This window comes from Aphelocoma coerulescens, chromosome 19, assembly GCF_041296385.1.
Source record: "Aphelocoma coerulescens isolate FSJ_1873_10779 chromosome 19, UR_Acoe_1.0, whole genome shotgun sequence".
NCBI classification, from domain to species: Eukaryota; Metazoa; Chordata; class Aves; order Passeriformes; family Corvidae; genus Aphelocoma; species Aphelocoma coerulescens.
Genome location: NC_091032.1, coordinates 4,022,843 through 4,038,572, shown reverse-complemented (window position 1 = coordinate 4,038,572; position 15,730 = coordinate 4,022,843). Strand labels below are relative to the sequence as shown.

The window sequence follows — 15,730 nt, the reverse complement described above, 5'->3', positions numbered from 1 at the left end:
CAACCCTGCTGGATCTTGCTTGGGATTTTCAAAAGTGACAACTCAAGTTGGAGACCCACTTTCCTTGGCCACATTACAATCCCACCAGTACAGAGGTGACAGAGCCTCTGGAGCAGGAAGGGACAGGCTGCCCATGGCAGACCTGCTCCAGAGATTTGCTGCATTTATACAACTGTAGGAGAGAACTGAGGGAATCCCAAAGTTACACTGCCTGGACAGGACCTGAGGCAACAGGTTACACACCCTGCTTTGGGAAACCCCTGCTGTTAATTCTCCTGATGGCTCTCTCTCCTGCTGTCCCCCCAAGGAACAAGCCCTGCTCACCTGGCTCTGCCCGGGTAGGGAGTCCCCAACAGCTCCAACATTTTGCTGTGACTGCCCAGGGGCACAGGGCCAGCTCTCACCTGGCTGGGCTCAAACTCTGTCCCCAGAACCTGCACATGGGTCACCAGACCCCAGGTGGAAATGCTGGCACACATCCACACCCCCCTTGCTGCTGTTCTCATCTGCATGTCTGGGGGACCAGGCCCACAAAGTCTGGCACAAACAAAAGCTGCGTGGTTTTGAATTCCAAAGGCAAACAGCAAATCTCTACAGGCTTCATCTTGCTGCTCCCATAGCTACACTCCCTCCTTCAAGAATGCACATATGTGTAAAGGTATTTTACACACATTGGGGCTGTGCAGTACCAGGGACACACAGCAGTGCCTGGGGAGCTCTGGAAAAGCCCCCAGACTCAGCTGGGAGCTGCAATGGAAGCACTGATGTGATGCACCCACTGCTCTTTCAAAGTTTGAGAACAAATCCCTGATGGCAGAGGAGAACTGGCAGCATCACTCAGCTATGAGGTGTCAGAGATATTTCAGGCAGCCAGATATTCCCATGCAGAAACCCAGAAAAAGTCACCCCCTCACTCCCCCAGCTGCCTCTCTTTGCATTACTGCTAGCATGGATGTGACTCACTAGAGCTGGGTTTATATTAAACTCCTGAAACAGATTGTTTGGCTGTTATGTAAATCCAGTAAATGTTAAAACACCAGAATAAATCAGTCAGGCAGTTACCACTGCCAGCTCTCCAGAGACATCCAAGGGACTGATTTTTTTAAAAGATAGAGGTGGTAAGAGATGAGGGGGAAACAATAACAACAACAATGATAATAGTGATAGTAATAATAACAGTAATAATAATAACACCAACAATAATATCACCACAGCCTTTCAGCACTTTTCAGGGGGAGCTGTGCCAGTGGCTGCAGAGCCCCCACCAGTACTGCTACCAGTCCATATACAGTCCTGCTCAGCCATATACAGGCAAATCCCCCAACTTCTGCTCAGCACAGGTTATGCAGCATCACCTGCACAAGACACAAACTCCGTGGCAGCAGAAGTGCCTCCTTACCACACCACCTGAAACAGCAATGTGACCTCAGGGGAGCTCAGTATGATAGTACTGATGCTGGGGTTAGCACTTCAGCCATATCATGCTTTAAATAAAATAAGCCCCAAATGAGGCACAAACATTTTTCTTCCCATCCTGTCACTGGGAAGGAGGTTCTGCTTTAGGAGCTGCCTCATCCCGTGGTGCAGAGGGCATTTGCCACTCAGAGAACAGTCTCCCGCTCGCAGTGACATCAGCAAGCCAGCACAGGAACAGATTTTAAAATTTGCAAACACAAGTGTTTTTACCCGAAACCTGATTCCAGGTTTATAAACAGTCTATGGGCCAAAGGATTAGTCAGAAAAATTATCTGGCAAATAATCTGCAAGAATAAGCAAAACCAGAGCATATCACCATCTGCTCAGAGATACCTCCTAAGGCAGAAATGAGGAGCCTTCAAATTAAAGCTTTCACTTTGTATGTAATTGTTGATAACCAGGCCATTGCACTCAAAATACTCCCATAGCTACATCAGCAACCAAGAAAGGAAGCAAGTAGAAATTAGGACCACAAATCTTAGTTGTAGTGTAAAGCATGTTGGCTGAGTTGCCACTTGCATGGGCCACACAGCTCAGACCAAGCCCCTGCTCAGCTTCAAAAGCAGCTGGAGCCTGTGGGTCTGTACAAATGTGATTCCCACACCACTGGGCACATCTGGGCAGGTACATCTGGGAAGGGGACAGTGACCTGCCCAGCCCATGCACTGGCAGAGCACAAGTTCCATTTCCAACTGCCCTGGAGATGAGACTGCAGAGCAACATCATCACAGCACTGAAATTAAGAGATCTCCGAGCTGTGTTTAATTAAACATAGTCTGGGAAAGTCTCTGCTTTTGTTAAACACCGCCTCAAAAGAAAAGGGCTGAGTAATCCACCAATAGGGAAAAATACACTCTTTAGCTACAAGGTGTTATTATTATAGGCTTAATATCAAAATGGCTTGTTCAGCTTATTAGGCTGGAGCAAACACTCCCAGCCTTAGCAAGACTGATAATACAGCTCTGTGTTTCACACTTACATAAGCACTCAAGGCTTGTATGGAGAGGAGTCTCCTGTCCAGAGAGGGAAGGCATTGATTTGCACCAGGTCTCCGTGGCCCAGTAAAACTGGCCAGACAGACAACAGAGGAGTTGTGTCTGTACTGGGCACCAGCAGGGATGGGAGCTGCAGCAAGGCCAGTGAAACCAGCAGTGGGAATCAATATCCCTGACTGGGGCCAGCAGCATCACAGGTGGGTGGCTGCAGCAACTGCACACACGATGGCACAAGCACAGGCCAGCAGGGAAATGCTCCACAGCTCTCCCAAACACTGAGGACACCATGACCAGCACCATACGTTCGACACTGACCTCACACCCTGCTTAACTCGGGAGTCCTGGCTTTCTCCTTCTGCAGAACAGAGGTGATCACCGACATGCAGGGAAAAGGTTTTGGAGCAGAGGGTTAAGCAGTGTTATTGCTTCTGAGCCTGCCCTTGGGGACAGCCCACACCAGCAGCCAGGGATTGCTCTGTGGCTCTGCAGCACTGTGGGGCTGGTGATGCATCGCTGCCTCCAGCACCCGCTCACCTGCCTGCAGGTGCAGCCAGCCCCAGGCTGACCCCCATCTCAAACACCCAAGTCATTGAAAATAATAACTGTAACTATCTAAGACTTTCAAGACACCATGACATTTGAGGCTCTTTTTGAGTATTTGGTGCAGTAGAAGGTCTCACTTCTCAAGTTGAAAAACAAACCCTTTCTCTTTTATTTGTTAATTAAATGTGTTAATTGTATTCAGATCTCATTTTTTGTGCATAATGTTTTGCCCATCTGTTTGATTAAAAAAGAACCCAACCACCCAGCTTCATTAAGCTAATTAGATGCATTCAGCCATTGGTTAATATTCTGAAGTACTTTACAATTATTCTCCCCAGTTATTAAATCTCCTCTGAGGATCTTATTTTCTGTACTAGACTCTTTATTAGCCAGCACTCGAGTCAGACTGCATTTGCCCACTCCTTACCAACATGCAAACATCCCACCAACTGCTTCAATGGTTTGTGATCTAAGACATGGAGATAAATTTATGCCTTCATCTGGCACTCTTTGGTTCACCCTGACCTCAAAACACAGCAGCTTCCTCCCTCTGTGCAAGAGGGTTCAACACTGCAGGAGGATGATGAAGTGTTAAAGAGAGCACTACAAATTCTGTGTCCTGTGGGAGCTCCCATGTGAACTTTTAAAGGGAAAAACAGTCTCAGAAAGCCTCAGGACTGCAGTCCCAGATGGACCATCCTAGAGGATGAAAAGTGACACCAACTAAATTAGTGTAGCCATGGCTTGGCCATGTGGCATCATGCGAGTGAGCCGAGTGAGCCCTGCTGGCAGTGCAGTGAAGGGTTCTAAGCCCTCTTAGAATTCAGGTTTCTGTATAATTTGTGATCAGGCAACCTACCTGTATTCTCGACCTCCAAGGTGTCCCCAAGCTCTCTGCTCCACCACAGAGAGCACGCAGTAGCTCTGAGGCTTGGTCTTCACACACCCCACCATCACTGTCCATTGCTTCTCCAAATAACCCAAATTTTGGCCAGCAGCCCAGCCCTGAATCAGAGCAGTCCCTGCTCAGCCTCAGAAGTGGTCACAGGACAAGGATCCTCCAGGACTAAGCATCAAGGGCAGGAAAAGGGAACGAACGGCACCAGAATGATGGCAGGAGAGAGCCATCAAGGTGAGAGAAGGTGAAGAGAAGCAGCATAAGCCACCTTGTCCTGGTATGAGCAGAAGTAATGACTGGAGCCCCTCACTTTTCCCTTACCATAACATCTTCCCCCTCTACCTGGACATCTATTTCCTTGAAAACTTGTAACAAATCCTTGCAGCCCAAACCACAGCAAGACACTTGAGTACAGGAGGACAAAAGCTCCAGAAGCAGATGGATGGCAGAGTGAGAGATGGGACTGACAGACAGAGATGCACAGCAGGTATCCAGCTTGTCTTTCACACAGGGTCTCATTTCAGAAGGAAAACAGACTAAATAAATTTATTTTTTTACAAAAAGCTCTGATTTACACGATTCTAGTCCTACCTGGTCCTGGCTAACACGAAGACCTTCCATGCCAAGAGGGAGCTGCAAGAGATGAAACTCTCCCCACATGTGCGTTATGGAACTGTGACTGCTGTTCCTTCCTGAACCAGCACCAAGTTTGAGATGTAGGTCAAGAGCTTCTAGAAAACAAGCCAGCAGATCATTTATAGGAAAAGCCATACTGAGTCAAGCCATGTATCCACCCTGCCCTGATTTCTGTCTCTAAGTGGCCAGCAGTGGATGTTGGGAGGAGTGCTGCTGCAGAAACTAAGAGCTTAAAAATAGTTATGATAATGAGGAAAAGTTTAGCATTTGGCCTCCTGACAGCACCTCCAGGCTTCAAGCAGTCACTCAGGGAGCCTTGACAGAACATCTCTGAATTAGTCTACAACCAATTTGAAGCTATTCTTTCAGTCTCCACAACACTGCAGGGAATTGAGCTCCGCAGCATGACAAACCCTGTGCAGGAAGCACTATTTGTGCCACACCTGCCAGGCAAACAGGGGAGTTCAGGCAACCCAGCACTAATTCCACATGGTGTCAGAGAGGATAAACCACACACACACCCACTGCCCCATGACCACAACCTGGGGTCAGCAGGAGCCAACACAGGCACTCTGTACAGTGCTACAGGGCCAGGGAAGAAACTGCCCTCCTCTATTTGCTTCTGCAGTCCCAGCCCAGCCTCTATTGTTTGTATGTAAAGAAAAGAGCCAGTTTTCATTCTCTTGTTATAAAAGGTGGTTACACTTGCAAGAAATCACTTGGTAGCAATTTAACTGAAGGAGGAAGAAAGTTAGAGTTTGAGGCAGCTGTGATTTGACATGGACTGACCTGGCACCTGAGGAGAACCTTAATGACATTTCCTTCCAGCCAGCCTGTTCTCCCTGGTTCACACTGTAATTAGCTTTCCCTTTTTGACATCCAGGCGGAAAGCCCAGACCACACTTAAAAATTTGGCCACGTTATTACAACTTTTCAATAGCCTGGCAACAGCATCAATTAATAGAGAGCTCACTGCCCCACTGTGCTTAATGCTGTAAGAAAGGCAAGCTTTGGCTCAAAGAGCTTAGAATCAAAGCAGGCTTTAAAAATAGAGCTTAAAAGTAGTTTAACTTGGCAGGCAGGTAAACACCACACAGCTGCTTGCTCACAGACCCCTCTCCAGGAATGGGGGAGAGAACTGAGGGGAAAAGAATGTAAAATTTGTGAGTTGAGATAAAAACAGTTTAATAGGATAGAAAAATAAGAGAAAATAATTAATAATAATTGAGTTAGAATATACAAAACAAGTGGTGCACAATGCAAGTGGCCACACCTGCAGACCAGTGGCCAGGCAGCTCTCCCTCCAGCTGATACACTGCAGGAGAGGTGGGATGATCCCCAGCTTTTGTGGAATCTTATCAGCTCGAGTGAACAGGTCTGCAGTCCTTCAGAGAGGGGAGGGGTGTGGGATCAGGCTTCAGTCCCGACAAGCTCTGCCTCCCTCCCTGAGCACTGGCCTTCCCCTGGGGACACAGTCAAAATGAAAGAGGGAGCACCAAGAGCTGGGTCTGAGGTCCTGGAAACATAAAACAAGCTGCTCTTCTGTATCTCCCATCACCAGCAACATTTCTTTACCTCAGCCTTAAGGGGAAATTACACTTGCCAAGGACTAACTCAGACTGTTCCCTAAGTGTTCACCTAAGGAGTAGGTGAGCTCTGCTGCACATGGGCTGAGCTATGCCTAAATCAAGAGATAAGCAGGGCTAAAAAATTCATGTTGTTAGTCAAACTTGAGAGCAGTGCTGGCTTTCAGCCAGGGGTTACTCCAGATGTGCTCCATGTCCTGCATCCTGGGCTTTGACTGCTTACTCCTCACACAGGTCCCCAGCAGGGACAATGACCTTGTCCATCTGTGAAAGGGTCACAGGTCCCAACAGGAAAAACACAAGGCTGCAGATTTCCAAAGGGACAAACCCAGTGCTTCGATTCCCTGAATTCTTTTTCTTCCAGGCTGAATCCACCTCCTGCCACAGACTCCAGTCACACTCCTGAATGCCAGTTCAGAGAAACTGGTCAGTACCCATGGGAATGGGATCCACCATCCCAGCCACCCATTTGGGAAGAAGGCAGCAGCCTCACAGGGAAAGCTGTCCTCCATTAACCCAAACAATCAATGGGTGGTGGCTGGTCCCATCTCCCTTCCACCTGATGAACAGTGTGATCCAGGTGATCTGTGCCAAAGCTGGTAACAGCAGTAGCAGCCCCACAGCATTATGTGAACTATGGATTTCCATCCTCCAGTGAAGCCACTAACACCCACAAACCCCGAAATCCCTTCAGTGGTTTCTCCTTGGGATCAGCCAATGTACCAGACAGCCCAGAGCCAGGAGAAGGATGCACTTGCCTATGAGAGACTTGCAGCAGAACACTGCAGATGGGACATCTACCCTGAAATTTGCTCCTCTCACTCCCAAGCTTCCTTGTTTTTCTTAAGATGATGTCTGCAGCTAAATGAACACATTACAGCAGAAATTTTACTCTTAATTTGCCCCTTGGGTGTTTTGCTGACCCTACCAAGAACTATATTTAAATGTGCAATTTCCTGGCTAGACTCATTTGTAGTCCCTTCCCCCTGGCTGCCTGTGCAAGTCTGGCCCAGAATCCAATTAGCTACTACCACCCTTTAAATCAAAGGAATTACACTCAAACAAGAAAAATAAAATTAAGGATTTTAATTACATCATTCTTCTTATATGTCTAAATACTTACAATTCCCATGCTCTCTGGTCTTGAAAGGCTAGAAAATGACAAGTTTCCAAGCAGACAAAATTGTAGCCAGAACAAATAATTTGACAGGAGACTCTGCCCAGCCCAATCACCAGAGCATGTTTGGTTTAACACACTGCAGAGCTGGATGTAGGACCTGCCTGGCACTATGGAAGGAGCAGCTGCTTCCCAGCACCTGTGAGAGGTGTGGGGAACCCAAAGGCTTCCAGCTTCTCACAGGAAGCAGCAGCTGCATTCCATCTGGTATTCATGTCAGGAATCTGCTTTCATCAGCATCAGCACCACCCTCCCCAATGCCTAGGAGGTGTTCCCATTGCAGCTTCCAAAGTAAAGTAACTCCTTTGCTTCTGAGAGTTTGCTGGTTCACACTTAGTCCTTGACTGGCTTCAGCTGGTCCCAGTGACATCCCACAGTGTTCCCAGCAGTCCCAGCTGTGCACAGGAACAAGGCAAGGAGGATGTGGATTCCCAAGGCCATAGAGCCCAGGGGCACGACAGAGGGTGTTTTGTTCCTTTCCCAGTCACGTCCTTTAAGGCTCCATGTTTTGCAGTCAGGTTCCCAACTGTGTGATGCTGTGGCTGTTCAGACTTAACAGTGACCCCAGAGGACCTTAAGAGTCCCTTCTGGACAGGCTTTCCCACCCCCCTCCAGCTCACTGGCCTGTGTTCCAGCTCTTGGCTTCCTGCTAGCCTCCAGGAGCTACTCAGCAGATCCCCACAAATCCTTTGGCTCTGGTGAATCTCCACAGGACTGTCTAGCCAGGGGATGGGGCAGGAAGAACCAGGTACTGTTAGGCTCGAAGACATCAGGAGAGCTGATGTTATTTGGCTCAAACTGTCCAACTACCAGCACTGCTCAGCTTGGGAGATACCAGGGCCACAGAGCAGTTCAGGGGAGGTCAAGGACTTTGGAACAGCCAAGTTGCTGCTGGAAATGTTTCTGGTGTTTCTCAATGGCAGCAAACAAGGAGTGGCTGGGATGACTTTGCTTCAAGGTATCAACTGTCAGGTCCAAATAAGCTTCAGCTCAGTCCATCCCAAATAATGCAGTCAGCTGGACCTGCTCTGGGAAAACACAGGGACTTCATTCAGGCCCCTGAGGAGCCACACCTGCCACCAATTCAGGTTACTGCAGCAATTCCACATAGGAACTAAACAACTCCTCTGTTGGATAGCTCAGCCTCCTGGGAAGTGGAGCAGGAGGGGGTTCAGCGTGAGGCATGGGCTCCTCGCCAAGAAAGTAGAACAAGAACTGCACAGGACATGACAGTGGAAGGGACAGCTCCAGAGAGGCTCAAGTCAGTACATGTGCATGGTGGGACAGGGATTTGATACAGGAGGGAGCATTGCCAAAATAAATGTACTAAAACACAATGATGCCCTTCCTTTTGAGGGGAATGGGTAGAGACGAGGACATGGATGGGGCTGCCAGACACTTTTAAAGAAAGCCATCAGCTAGGAAGACCAAATTCCCCAGAAGATGAGCAACTCTGAGCCATCTTCCCCTTCTTTTTCAGGCAGCTATGCTGACAACTTGCAAAAATACTCTGCAGAGCTCCCTAACCAGTTTGATGGTGAAGTGTCAGCACATTTCTAGGTTAATAAAAGCTGGGGCATGGGAGGAGAGAGGAAAGGAAGGAGATTGATTGTCTTAGACAAAGAGATTGGAATGGATTTCACAGCAGGAGAAGGTTTCAGGGCAAGGAAAAATTTATTCATACCTAAAGAGCATGGAATATTAAAGACTCTGAGTCTCATTTCCTCCACAAGACCTTAGTGGAATGAGACTCTCAGCACTTAGCAGTAACCACAAAACACCCTCAGTGAATCCAGGTGGTTTTATCCAGCTCACAGAAAAACCTTGAAAATCCCTTGGCATTGCAGCCATGGCATCAGCAGGAGGCTGGTGCACCCACAGCATGGAGCAAGCAAGGGAGGGCAGTGAGGGCCAGGGATTGCCCTGGGGATGAGGGGAGGGGGCTTCCCCCAGGATACTGGGCAGGCACAGAATGAAAGGCAGCCCAGCAACATGCTGCTTTTAGAGTCAAAGAGAAGACTTCTCTTTAGATAACAAAATGCTCTGAGCCTCCCCAGAGCATCTGCCATTTTTTTATTCAGATCTGGAGGCTTATTTTCCATTACTGTGGCACTTCAGACACTGCTATCACCTGGGCCTGATGCTGCACAGAGAAAATGCTGGTCCCTGCTGTGAAGTTTATGCTCTTAACACCATAAACAATGAGGCAAGCAAGCAGATGTTTGGATGAGCACAAGGAAAGCTGTATTGGTTTTGCTCTTTTATTCCTTTGGGTGGCTGAGAGGATGTGCCACAGAAGAACCAGTTCCCAAAGGTGGGACAATCTCATATTGCCCTCTTGCATCTGTGATAATCATTCTGCATGGAAGACAGATCCAGTGGCATTCAGGTGGAGCAGAGACACTTTTCAGCTCCCTGGAAACAGCAAACTCCGAAAATTAACCAAAAATACCAGTTCCATTCTGCATTCAGACTTAAATCAATCTACCTAGCATTAAGGAATGGACTCCAAGCAATAGCTATGAATAAAGCATGCCTTTTCACTATTCTTCAAGGCAAATTACAAGCGCTGCTCACATCAAACTGCATGAGAAAGGACAAAGCAGAAGCCTGATCAGAGTGTGGAAGCACCCTGGAAGAGATGCCTGATCTCTCTAACCTGGAAGTGCACATTAATAAAACAGCTAAGAACACCAAAATTCATGCCCAGTACCACAGGACAAGCTGAGCCAGAGGACCTTGTTCTCCCTGTTATAACAAATCACACCCTGCTCATGCAGTAACCCCATACCCCAGCCCTGAGAGAACACATTTCTGTTCCCCCTGCACTCAGCAAGGATTGGCCTAACAATCTACACTTGGACATCTTTCACTTTTCCAGCCCCATCTCTCAGCCTGGGGATGAGGTGCTGATACAGAAGAGCTAAAAGACTCATCTCAGGTCTGTTTTACACCATGCCTGCTCGCCTCAGACATCACTGAACTTTGTCAGTCAAGCTGCCTGACAGCTACAGAAAGGTCAATCCAGATTTCAGCATCAAAGCACCTCATCAGTGAGAGGTCAGCAGATGAATTTCCTGTCCTCATACTGCCACTTGAAGCAGGCACACCATCAGCAAGCAAGCCCAAACCCTTGGTTCCAGCACAAATAATATCCCAGAACAGCACTACCCAGACAGCATTTCTAAAACCAGGTGTTAGGAAGTGTCAAAATTAAGACTTGACTCATTTAGCTGGTTGGCTTCCACATGTGTACTGTAATAGTTTGTCATAGGAACACTGCACCAGGTCCTACTGCCTTTCAAGTACCTTGATTTCTTTGGCACAGGGTTACCACCTTCTATATATCACCAGTATCCAAACCCAGTTCTCTCTCCTTCCCTCCCAGTTTCTCCACACTGATCTGTAAGCACTGACAAAAGACAGGGGAGGAAGCTCTGAAGCAGTAGAATACATTTTTCCAAGGCAGCACTCCACTCATTGAGAGGAAAATCCATCCTTTTTCTTTCATGCTACCATCAATCACTTCTCACACATTGCAGGAAGGAAGCCTCCTTCCCCAATGGAGCTGTGGCTCATCCCCAGATCACATTCATGCCAGGCTCCTAATGAGGAGGCAGCTCACACATCTTCCAGCTTCTTGTCTGAAAACAGTCAAGGCTCCATGGGCTGGGCTGGAATGAGGGAGAGGGAAGATCTGGTAGCAGATACCCAGCATGAAGCAACAGCTACAGACCCTCTTCTAGGCAGAGTCCCTTTGAACATCCCAAATTCTCTCTGAGAATTAGAGCAGCAGAGCAGACTAAGGGCACCAGCTGCATCCAGCACAAGGAGGTCCAGGGGCAGCAGAAAAGCTCTGGCAATGCCTGCGTGTTGCCAGTACCATGGTGAGGAAGCACAAAGGCAGGAGGTAGTTGAGAGTAACTTTGACAGAGCTGGATGCAACAGCAGGACAGCGTGGGAGCTGTGATAATTACAGCCAGCCTCAGGTAGGTACACACATGCACACAGTACTCTGCAAAGCTGTGCTGGCTCGGTTTTTTTTCCTACTGCCAACCAATTCCTTCAGCTTTAACTACTGTGGATGTGACAGCCTCCAACTGTGGGCTTCAGAGGGCTGTGCCCATGTTATTTGTGTACAGCAAATCCATCCTCAGCAGCTCTTTTTGGGGGTTTAGGACTCGCTTCTGTTCTATACAATGGAAATCTGAACTACTGCCTAGAGCGGGAGAGGAAAAGAAGAGACAGACACCCCTGATAAAGTCTCCTATGACAGCAAAATAGTCTTTGAGTTAATAAATACACTCTACAAAAGCAAAGCAAAACCAAGACAAACTACAGAGTGGGTGGTGCGAGCTCTGCTGCACTCACAAGACTGCAAGACAAAATTGTGACCAATCTCTGCAGCAGAGGCACAGCTGAGGAACACCAGGAGGAGAACAGCAGCACCTGACTGGGAGCACTGCTCCAGCACAGCACTGAACTGTCACACACAGGCACTGCAGTCCAGGTCACCAGGGTAGGATCATCTCATGCCTCTTGGTACTACTGATTTTAACACTCTCACCTCAGTCCCAATCAGTCACAAACACAACACTAACACATCCTCAAAAGGTGTTATTTAGCCTGGGTTTCCTCAGCACTTTATTCCTCCTTTTCACACCATAATGGAGCCCCTAGTTTAACACCCATGCTAAGAACTCAGTTTTTGGGTCTATGAACTGGAGTTCCACTTTACCAAGGGAATCTGTAGTCAGAGGAAACAATTGAATGAGTCTTGTCTTAATTTAACATCCTACATATCAAATTTCTTCTCCAGCTGAAAGCCTCATGGGTCTGTAGGACTTGCTTCTACGCTTAGAGTTCAACAGCCATACCAGAATCTCTGTAAAGTGAGAATGCCAGTTAAGACTTTTTTCCTCTGAAGTTGAAGAAAATGTTACCTGCACAGCTGTGCAGACAGTCTTGCCCTGAAGTTTCCTCATGGCAACAGAGACTTAACATACATCCAAAATGTGTCATTAATGCTCTGTCCTCACAAGGTCACAAAATCACAGTGTCACTTGGCTGAGAAAAACAATCAGCACACCCCTAAAATATTCATGGGATATTGCACAGGAACTGCAGCCTTCAGGGATCTGTTCTCTTCCACCCTGGCACAGAGCTCTGTTCTTAATACAAACCCCTCTGCCCCATCTCTGCTCTGCATACCAGCTCTAAAAAGGATGGGACACTGTCACCCCAAGACAGACATAGTCCTCACTTATACTGGTGTGAGTGAGTGGAAACTACTGGAGACAGAGAATTGCAGAAGGCAGCAAAAAAAGAGGCTATGAATTTGGCTCCACCGCCCTCAGGGATGCAGCTGCCACTCAGCACCAGTACCAGCAGAAAGGAAAGCTGGACTTCCATGGCTTTCTTGCTTGTCCAAAGCACACACACAGCTGCTCTGCAGAGACAGCACAGGACAGGGAAAAGGAGGAGCATGTCTGCATCCCAGAAAGACACATATTCAAGTGCTGCTCCAGCACATCACAGCCTTGCTGTTTACACTCACACCAGAATAATTAGAGCAGTCACTGTTAACTAGCTAACAACTTCACCATCAGCTCTCTGAACAATACTGAAGAATTCATCACAACATTTCACAGCCACCACTCTGCAGAAATACTGAAATCACCCCAGACACAAGCAGCCTAAATTAATCCCACACGGATTCTAGCAAAAAGAACTGCAACTATTTCAGCGGTACTCACCAAAAATAATGCCTGTCCAGGGCAGCAACCCAAAAGAAACAAGTCCTCAACAAACCACACCTTATGCACAAAGCATGACTCAGCTCATGCACTGGGTGCCATCAAGAAATAAAACACAAGGGTTCATACTCAGCCAGGTTCACTCCCTAAACCAGCAGCTTTGTGGGATACGAAGCTCCCAGCTGCCATGGGACAGCCCTTCCTTTGAGCTGCCAGCCTCAGCCCACCGAGAAGCTGTGTCCTCAAAAGGGTTTTGGCTTTCAGGAGAACTTCCCCATCCAGGGACACCAGCACCTGAAAATAACAAACAAAATTTCTCCAGTGTCAGGTACTTGACAGATATGACATTTGTGCTTCTCCCTCTGTTTCTATCCATATCACTTGTGCCAAAAGTATAAAACAAACTGAATATCCAATATATAAAATAGGTATGAATATATAAAATATATAATAAAACTGAAGACTGCAATGGAACGGGAAAATCTTTCTAAAAACTTAAACCAGTAGAAAAAGTGACCAAAAAATGCAGTCTGCAAATTCCTAAGCAAGTTAGAACTGCAAGTTCTACCATCGTTGACTGCACCTCAGCATTAATGACAAAGTCTATAAAATGTTTTTCTGTGATTAAGGACTCAATCCATAAAGTCACCACCTGTGGCCAAGTACACAAGCCTGAGAAACATCCCTGTTTCTGAAGAGCTGGAACACATGTACTCACACCTCACCCACCACCACAGATCAGCAGCCACCCTCCCACACATGGATGAAAATCACTGTCACTCCTTCCCACCATCATCTTTCAGATTAGTATCCTTCTCCAATTTATCAGTTATTAGGATCTGTTCTCTTTAGAAGGTTTCAGTCACTTTTCTCCAACCATGCTAAGGTTAAGCACTCAATTAAAACAACATGCTTGACCACATGACATTTTTGGTACCATTCATTCACTGGCTGTACCTGATACTTTATCCATCACAGGCATCTCTAACCAATCTTCAAACCTGCCTCAATGACTGCATTATGTCAACAATTGCTTTGCACACTTCAATCATTTCCACAGCCAGCCACACACATTCCTTTTTCAACCACATATTTTTGGTGACTGGGTCACCGTCCTCCATGTTGGATGTTTGCTTCTTAAAGCAAGTGACATCCCACCCCACCCCCCCCCAAAAAAAACCCCAAAAAACCAACCAAACAAACCCCCCCTCCAAAAAACCCCCAAAACAACTGAAAATCAGAGGAGCAACCATGAAGACAAACACCTAAGAATAAGAACTTTCACAAGGTTGTTCTCAGAGGGGTCTGCTTTGCTACAGTTTAAGACACAAGCCAATAAAATTTTATCTCATACCAACTCTGTACTTGGCTTTTACACTGATTGCTCAGGCCTTGCTTTCATCCCAAAGATGAAGGGGTACCTTGCTTCCTTGCTCCTTCTCAGCAAACGGATGGCTCAGCTTCCTGAGCCTCCCTCTCCACCTGCCAAGCTGCAGCAGTGGCAGGGCTGAGTAGCAGAAAGCATCTGCCAGAGGCTGTGCAGAAGCTAGAGGTAAAAACCCACCCAAAAGCCCTGCTTCCCCATCCTCCTTCCCACTCAGGTGAGCTCCTACTACAGCTGCCCAAAGCTGGGCTCTGCTGCTGAGTTCACACAAACCATTTCCCTCCCACCTTTCACCCACTTGTGTTGCTTAACTCAGCATCTCCACAGGGCCCTGGAGCCAAGGGAGATCTCCCAGGTAGGCAGACCCTGCCTCCCCCTACACCCAGCATTTGTCAGGGTTTTGAGCAGCTGAACGTACCCATCGACACTGCACCTGCCCATCATCCACCTGTGCTTTAGGGCACTAAAGGGTATCCTCTCTCCAGGCATCTTCCCAAGGCAGGCTAATTGCACATATTGATTTCAGATCCTACCAAACTGCCTTCCACAGCTCCAGCACTGACAAAATCCTCACACCGAGCTCTTCACCAACACATCCCTTCTCCACTAGCTTGGTGTGCCTGGATTTATCCTCTCTGCCCCTCAGCCAGGCAGATACCTCCTCTGGAGATCCAAACCACCCTGCTAGAAGCCATCCACCAACCTCAGCCTTTTCCTGAAGCCTCTTACAAATGAAGTTTCTCCTTTCCCTGTCCCTAGGTAGCAATGACCCTATAAAAGCTCTTCTAAGGTCAGCATTGACACTGAACAGAAGATGTGGCTTTCAAACAGAACTGTTGTTTCCACAGTTCATGAGAAAGTGGCACAAATACAGGGTTAGTACATCCTTCAGTAACTTCAGGGGACAAATATCAGCAAAAAGAGATGCTGCACTCCACAAGCAGAGCCTTGGCTGAAGCACAGTGACACAGCACACTGCCACCTCTTCATGCCCTGCCAAGGTCTAAACCACAGAAGTTTGTGTGGTGACCACTGCCTAAATAGTGCTTCTTGCTCCAGCAAACAGAGCACTGCAACACCATCCTTCCAGACATCCCCTTTGCTGCAGGCTGAAGACATTCCTACTGCAGCCACCCCCATGAGCCCATAAGGGAAGGGAAATCCCACAACCCCTTCCCAGCAAAAAAAAACTTTTGACCTTGAAAGTCTAGCTAGTGCAAGGACAATTAATTATATCAAGAAAAGACATTTAGGACTTAATGAACACATTCATTAGAGA

At 47.5% G+C, this 15,730-nt stretch overlaps 1 protein-coding gene across 5 annotated transcripts in view; it reads right to left on the bottom strand.

The window, feature by feature from the left end:
- CAMKK1 (calcium/calmodulin dependent protein kinase kinase 1) overlaps positions 1–15,730 on the bottom strand; it is a 94,841-nt gene that overhangs the window by 77,485 nt on the left and 1,626 nt on the right. The window contains exons 2-3 of one of the 5 annotated variants that reach the window (XM_069033282.1): positions 7,258–8,339; positions 4,504–4,643 (exon numbers count right to left, since the gene is read on the bottom strand). The exons of 2 other annotated variants lie outside the window; for them this stretch is intronic. The gene's annotated coding sequence lies outside the window, so the exon portion shown is untranslated. Of the gene's footprint in view, positions 1–4,503; positions 4,644–7,257; positions 8,429–15,730 lie in introns of those variants that run through there. 2 more of the 5 variants (XM_069033280.1, XM_069033281.1) reach the window with 2 other exon arrangements.